An 8,160-nucleotide genomic window follows, 5' to 3' on the forward strand; every position below is an offset into this window, starting at 1 on the left:
TACTCGTGTCAAGTGAATTGGCACTTATTTCTTCACGTCTCGTCTACTCGTGTCAAGTGAATTGTCTCTATAAATTGTATTGTAGTACCAAACATTAACAACAAGAAATGCAACACATACATTCAATCAAAAAAAAAAATGACAGGGAAGGCTTGCCCCCAGTAGCTCTCACTAATCTGCATATCCTTTAGCTCCTATTTCACCTGGGTCACCATTAGTTGCTCGATCTTCCCACCTTTATTACTCAGCTTTGTCTCAATGGTCTCTAGTGAGCCTTGCAGCAACACAATCTCGAGTTAAATGGACGTGTTAAGGCTTGAAAATTCACAACAGAGAATAAATAGAGATCTGCCTGCTTATTTTTGAAAGCTCGCTTCGAATTTCGTTTTGCTTCTACAGCTCGAGTTAATTTTGATTTGATTTGGTCGTTTTTTCGAGATTTTAATTAATCAGATACATTTCTTAAGTTTATAAGTATGGTTGATTTGATGGTTTGTGGAGTTATCTGGTCCTTGTCCTAGTAGCAGATTATCATATTCAGCTTTCATCTTTGGCGGTAAAAGTATGAATATTTATCCTACAGGCGGGGTAAGGAGACTGATGGGGTAAAGTGGGGTTGCGGGTATTATGGATATTTGGCCTATGAAGCTTAAACTGGGGATGAGGCAGGTGCATAGGTATCCTGGGAAATATTTGGGGGATGAGGCAGATTCATGAAGTATATAAAGTTCGTTAGGATAATGGGATGTGTATGGATAATGAAAAATTAAACGAGTAAGAGTATGAGATTGGCACTGCCTATAGATACCTTACTCGTCATCCCTAACGCATGAATCGTATATTTGTTAGGGTTCGTTAAGATAATGGGATGTGTATGGATAATGAAAAAATAAACGAGTAAGAGTTTGAGATTGGTACTACCTACCGATATCCTCAGTGGCCAGGGGTCCCGATTTCACACCTGCGTTCACACAAAAAAAAAATTGCTAAACCGAATTTTCTCTTTTTTTTTTTTTTTTTTTGTATATATGTGTGTTATAATTTGAGTGGTCAATAACCAATTTTTAAGTATTAATGTACAATTTCTCAAAATTAAGTTAGATTTTGTTTAAGATTTATTTTGATTTAGGAAGGCCCAAACAGGTAAAAAAAATAAAAATTTTCTACCAGGCCAAAATAATAATAATTTGGATTGAAGTTTGAATTTAAAAAAACCAAATTGGCCCAATAAATTAGAAATTTGGATTTAGAAAGGTCTAATAGATAAAAAAAAAAATAGAAATTTGGATTTAGGGAGTATCTGATAAACTCAAAATATTAAAATTTTGAATTTCAGACAAACCTAACACTAAATGGACCATCTTGGAGAGGCTAATTCAACACCCTGATAAAAAAAAAAAGAAAAAGAATATTAAGACAGGAGGCCGAAACTATCTACAGTCAAGGTGGTTCTAGCGGCCGGAGGGTCCCGGCCCCCTGTCTACACCTCTGGATACCCTACTCATCATCCCTAACTCAGTGTTTCTTAACTTCTCTGTGACTAATCCAACTATTTTTTCTCTGTTTAGGCCTAAGTTTGCCCATCCTTAGCCATTAGTCCAATGGACTCAAAGGTAACTGGGCTTTGGGTCACACTACATTAATTACACCATTTATGATGGCATAACTTTTTATAAGATAATTACTTATTAATGAAGCATACAATGATGTATGTAAATAATTTGGGTGAAAGATTAAAAATCGGTGTCTTCTATGCTTACTTTGTATTTTTTTACTATTAGATGATGATAGACTTTGTCAAAGTAAGTAAGTTCATCCAATGATAGAAATGACAAAGCAAGACTTACTTTGTCAAAAACAAAGTAAGCATAGCCTCTACCTAAAAAAATACTCGAATTTATCTCTACCGTATAAAATAGATCAATTTAAAGGTTATTGTTATCAAATAAGACCAATTAAAGCATTCACTAACTAATAATATTGATAATTTTTTATATCCCAATAACTCGGGGTAAATTGCATCCATGGCCATTGACCTTTACCCATTTAACATTATGGCCACCGAACTTCAATTCTTAACAGTACGGTGGCGGTCACTCAACGCCATAAAACAACCATTGACGGTCTGAAAATAAAAATTTTGAAGAGTTAATGATATTCTAAGGAACTTTAATTCTTGAAAAAATTTCGTTTTGAAGTTATTTAGGTGTTGTTTGGTTAGGAGAGAGAAAATAAATTTTTAGAGAGAGAAAGCTCCAAAAAAGGTGCTTTTGGAAAATAAAAAATGTGATTTCATGGTAAATATCGTTCTGAAAAACTTTAATTCTTGAATATTTTCATTTTAAGGTCGTTAAAGGATATTTGAGGACTTGGTTAAAGTTAAGTGGTCACGGCGTTAAAAAATATAAAATTTAATGGTTATACTGTTAAAAATTGAAGTTCAGTGGTCATAATATTAAAATGAATAAAGTTCAATGACCATGGATGTAGTTTACCCCAATAACTCGTAATCGTTGAATTTTCTTGCATCTTGTTATAAATTCTTGTACTTTTTTTTATTGTAGTAGGAGTTCATTAGTAAAAGTAAATAATTAACCAATTTTTGTAATGATGAGCCCTCGATTATTCTATTTTCTATGTTAAAATATAATTAAAATTTTATGTGAATGTTAGGATATTTTTAACCATCGTAGGATTACATAGAATTTTGATTTTTTTTTTTAAATGAAATGGACTTAAGAAATCTCTAAAAGGTAATCAAATGATAAAATTTTAGATACCATATGGACCCAATATTTTATTTTTATTTTTTATTTTGGGGTTTATTTGTAATAATTAGATAATAAGTGGGTTAATTTATAAAATAAATAAATATAAGAACAAAATTAACTATTTTCCCTTTGATTTTTGACTTTTTTTTTAACACTATTAGTCAATTTTGATTGTGTTTACTAACAGAATCAACCTCAAGTTATCTGTTTGCCAACTTTTAAACCACATATGTTATGTTTGAAAATGGCTCAAACCACAAGGTTTATTTTTGTATTTTTCCCTATAAAAACCATGGTTATTTGTAGGTAAAAGATAAATACCATGTAGGTAAAAGATAAATTATGTTTATCGGCGCTCGTGGCCTAATGGATAAGGCGTTTGACTTCTAATCAAACGATTGTGGGTTCGAGTCCCACCGAGCGTGTCCTTATTTTTAATTTATTATTATTTATTATAATTTTTTAAATTACAGAGCCATAAAGATTTAAAAATTGAAAATCATAATCTATTTATTATTAATCTACACACTGCCATATAATGTAAGATGAAAAACAGAGTCACATTTAATATTATAGTCCAGAGCAATCTTGTCATCTCCGAGTTGCCTACCAGCATAAATAAGCATTTGTTGCAGAGGTGGAAATTACTGCCTTCTCCTCAACTCGTTTCGTACTGCGGTCGATGGTGTCATTAGTTTCAATATCAATTCTAATTGTTTTTTCCTATGAGAGTTTTCACTTTGATCATAGTTCTCCCCTAAGCCTCAAACCATGTTCATAAAATAAAAAAAAAAATTAAAAGAGAAACGTGAAAAGATACTCTAGCTAAATCTTATCTCGGATTTAAGAGATTCGATTTTTCTTTTTTTCTCCTTTTTTTAGATTTTGAATCTCTTTCTTCCGTTTAAGTTGTGTTATATTCATTCTGCTTATTTGCCTCGGCAATGTGACGTTGTCAACAACAACACAAGTAGGGGTACTTCGTTCAATATGGGTAACAAAAATATTAGGCTTGGTTTTATTTCATTCTTGAGAATAAACTTAGCATCTTTTATGTTTAAAAAATTAATTAAAACCATTTATGTTCATATCTCTGTGTAACAAAAAAGATAATAATGACATTAAACCCTGAAACTATTTTATAGCATTCATATACCCATAAAATAAACAAACATGTAAAAAATAGACATGGCTATAGTGTTCATATTCAAAAAAAAAAAAAAAACCCCAAATGAAAAAATTATCCAAAATGGTGAAATATACTCACACAATGTTAAATGTGCTTTCTTTGCTACATCATGTTAGAAAAATACTCACTCATGCTTTGCCGACCATGAAAATAGATTTTAAAGCTCAAAAACACCTTAATAAAATTTTAGTTGCAAAGAAAAATGAAGAAAAAAGAAAAAAGAAACTAAAATGTTCTTTTGATAAAAAAAAAAAAGCCCCAATGTATTTATTGGCTATTGTCCTAAAAAAATTTATATACCCTTTGTAAAAAGGTTAAAGATGCCCTAAAGGACATATAGCGCGTCCACAATCATCTTCAAAAACCTTAAGAATACTAAAGTAGCTAATTGTTTACAATTAATTACAAATATGTCATAAAAAAAAGTAAAATTGCATATTCTTCTGTCATACATGTACATATATGTTGTGCATGTAGCTCTAAATTGTTTCTGCCTCATCCCAATTTCTATCAAAAAAAATATCATTATTATTATTATTATTCATAAGGTTAAATATATTTAAATGAAAGGGAATTAATTTGATTCATTTAGGCTCATTTAACACAATAATTAAGTATTTAAATAAGTAAATTAAGCATATCAAAATCACTCCTACTTGATATTTGCTTATCCTTGAGCAAAAGAATCAATCCATTCTAAGCAATAATAACGAAAGAAATTGTTTGGAGAAGCTATTCTAGCATGAAAGACAACCTAAACAAGCATCAATGAAGAAACTATCAACTAAAAAAAAAGTTTAGATAACACAATTTTTTAGATATTAAAACAAACATATTTAATTTTATCAAAAGTTGTTGCACATTTTCCAACATGGAAAAGAAGAAGAAAAAGTCAATCACTTACTCGTGTTTAAGGGTAATGAAAATTAAGGCACTCAACATATTAAGCATACTTTCTTAATCTCAAGCAAGGAATCCCACCTAGTCAAGCTGCACGCAATCAACAAAACAAAAGAAAAACCTCCCGAGAAACACAAATCCAATCAGGTCTTTCATTTCTATTTGTAAATTCAACAAAGTAGAATCTCGATCGAACACTACTTGAAAAAGAAAACGACTCTTCTGCTTAGAAATGAAATGTTCCAGGGCTTGCACAGTTGTCAAAACTCAACTAATTTAGTGACTATCCAATAAAAAGGCTTAAGGTTTAAGTGGACTCACTACAATGAGGATATTTAAAATTAAAACGCATGTAGGTTAATTTAAGTTAAGTGGCTAAACTTATTTCCCTATCATTTTGCCTTAAAATTAAACTTGCAATCTTGACATGGAAATTAAGCATGTTCTACAATTAGCGAGCCATGTAAGACTCACTCACAAAGAAAAATTAACTGAAATCTTTCGGTTTCCATGAAAGTCTCAAAACGCACAATTTAAGTGGTTAAAGTTCCATTTGATTCTTCAAGAAATAAATCGACTTACTTTGACAAGTCAACAAGAAGAAATAATTCTAAAAGCTAAAACTAAAGTTAAAAGCATGATATCTTTATATAGAGTAGAAAAATAAACCTTGTGGTTTGACCGATTTGCAAAGACATTTACGTGGTTTAAAAGTTTGTAAACAAGAGTTATGTGTTTTGTACAGTTTACAAACTCAGTCATTCTGTCAAAATATATTGCTGTGACTTACCCTAAAATGGAGCGATTTGGAGTAATTAAAACGACTGACTTTGCAAATTACTCAAAATACAATATATGATTTTGCAAATTAACTATAAACTAGAATTATTGTTTGATTCAAAAATTGACTGACATATCCTTTAACTGCAAATTTCATAAAGCACAAAACTCATATTTGCAAACTTGTAAACCACGAGGACTGTTTTTATAAATCGGTCAAACCACAACGTTTATTTTTATACTTTTCTCAAACATAAAATTAAACCTAAAAGAGTTGATATAGTCAAAACTCATAACCAAAGTAGCAACTTAACTGTCTCAACACTAAAATAAACTTTTAATTGATTTCTTTTAACTAATACAAGAAAAATAAATTTTGTTACTCTAAAATAAACATTTCTCAAGTTCTAAAGCCAAAATTTTCAGAAATTAGGCATCACCCCTACACTTAAACGTGATAGTATCCTTAATAACACAAAATTAATTTCTTATTTATCTACATATTAAATCTATATGAAAAATTAAATCAATTGTCACGTGTATATGTCACGTGTCAAAAATCGTGTTATGTGTGGCAAAAAAAAATTAACAAATCGATTAGTTGTTCATCCAAAATGGTTTGAAAAGTCACCTATGGGAAACTACAATGGGCAAATTTTACCAAATAATACAGGGGGCAAATGACGAAATTTTGAATACCATAGTGGCCAAATATGGATTTGAGCTTGTCATAATTATCTATAATTATATGAAGTAATTAGGATTTCCGAAGAAAGTTCTGCCTGAGCAGTGCCTTTCTGCCTTCTTTTCCTATTCAGAAGAAGACTGATTTAGGGAGGGTGTTGAAGGGAAGTTGTTGGTTGAGCTCGAACATGGAGTAATTCTGTTTGCTGTGGTCTGCCACCAAATTTGGCATTGGAGGAATGTTGAGGTATTTGGAGAAGGAGCGGTTGTCATTCCTAATTTGTCGGCTTTCTTCTTCAAAAAAGTTAATTCAATAATTGCGAGTTTCAAGGTTGATAGTTTAGCAGGTTCTATCCAAAAGACGACTGTTCATCTGATAGGCTGTGATAAACCAGGTGAAGGGATGGTAAAGTTGAACACCGATGGGTCGCGTAAAGAGGACGGAAGAATTGCTGCTGGCGGTGTATTGAGAGATGCATTAGGTGCTTGGTTGTCAGGTTTTGCTCAGAATTTGGGTTTGGGCTCCTCTTTTATTGCTGAGCTCTGGGGTATCTTTTCTGGGCTTATGGTGGCAGAGGATCTGGGGATTAGGAGGCTGCTAGTGGAGTCAGACAATCTCGAAGCAGTTAAGATGATTTCTGATAAAAGGGTTCTTGTGTTTAGGGAGCCAGAATTTAGTTAAAGCAATTAGAAGGATTTGCTCCTCTTTCGATTCTATCAACTTTTGGCATGTTTTCAGGGAGCAGAATCGGGTGGCAGATCGGCTTGCTGCTGAGGGTCATGAGAGGGCTTTGGGCGTCTCTATTTTCTCTTCTCCTCCTGATTTTCTGTTATCTTTTCTTTTTGAAGATATTGTGGGGGTTAGCTTTCCTAGACTAATCCCGAGTTAATTTGTTGTGGTATTTGTTTTGTCTTTACTTTCTTTTCCCTACCAAAAAAAATTAGGATTTCCTAACTAAAGAGCCTATTTATATGAAAAATATTCAAGATGAGCCAAGTTAAGGGTTTTATTTCTTTTAATATCAAATATGTATAAGTTGCTCATGATATACAACATCAGTGTTCATAGGACTCTGAATGATCAAATAAATTTGATCATTCACTGTTAGATCTAAATTTATTAACTTTAAGCCATAGGAGTATTTCAATCTTCACTTTAGAATTCTAATAAATCTAGATCTAATGGTAAATGACCACTCTTCTTTCTTATAAATATATGCAAAATGTAGCTACACACTAAATAAAAAAAATTAAATATAATTGATATTGTCCCTAAAAAAAAAATATAATTGATATTTTTCCTATATACCCTTAATGAATTAAGTGTTTTAATGAATGAAATATTTAATTTATTCTATATTTAGTATATTTATACTATAATAAATAAGATTACAATAGAAATGTGATGTTATTTGTGGTTAAAAAAGAAGTTATGCTTATTAGCGCTCGTGGCCTAATGGATAAGGCGTTTGACTTCTAATCAAACGATTGTGGGTTCGAGTCCCACCGAGCGTGTTTTTATTTTAAATTTTTTTGCAATGAACTACATTTTATAACAAGTGCACCAATCGAACAAATAATAAATTGACTCAGTATAAGGTTATCAATGATTATGTATCTTTTTTTTTTTTGGTAGGAAAGGAAAGAAAAAAAACAAACAAACAAAACAACTCAACCCGGGATCAGCCTAGGAAAACTGACCCCCACCACATCCTCCAAGATCAAAGAAGAAATGAAGCCCGGTGGAGAAGAAAAGATAGAAAGACCCAACAAACCAGAGTGCCCTTCCATTGCAAGACGGTCCGCGACGCGGTTCTGCTCCCTATAAATATGAAC

At 31.7% G+C, this 8,160-nt stretch overlaps 2 non-coding genes across 2 annotated transcripts; both read left to right on the forward strand.

Annotated features, from left to right (window-relative positions):
- Positions 1 to 3,123: 3,123 nt before the first annotated feature.
- On the forward strand, positions 3,124 to 3,196 carry TRNAR-UCU (transfer RNA arginine (anticodon UCU)). The gene has a single exon. It is a non-coding gene; the product is annotated as a tRNA-Arg (tRNA).
- Positions 3,197 to 7,766: 4,570 nt separating this feature from the next.
- On the forward strand, positions 7,767 to 7,839 carry TRNAR-UCU (transfer RNA arginine (anticodon UCU)). Its single transcript has one exon. It is a non-coding gene; the product is annotated as a tRNA-Arg (tRNA).
- The last annotated feature ends 321 nt before the right edge of the window (positions 7,840 to 8,160 follow it).

This window comes from Euphorbia lathyris, chromosome 4 (assembly GCF_963576675.1).
Source record: "Euphorbia lathyris chromosome 4, ddEupLath1.1, whole genome shotgun sequence".
In the NCBI taxonomy this organism is placed as follows: Eukaryota; Viridiplantae; Streptophyta; class Magnoliopsida; order Malpighiales; family Euphorbiaceae; genus Euphorbia; species Euphorbia lathyris.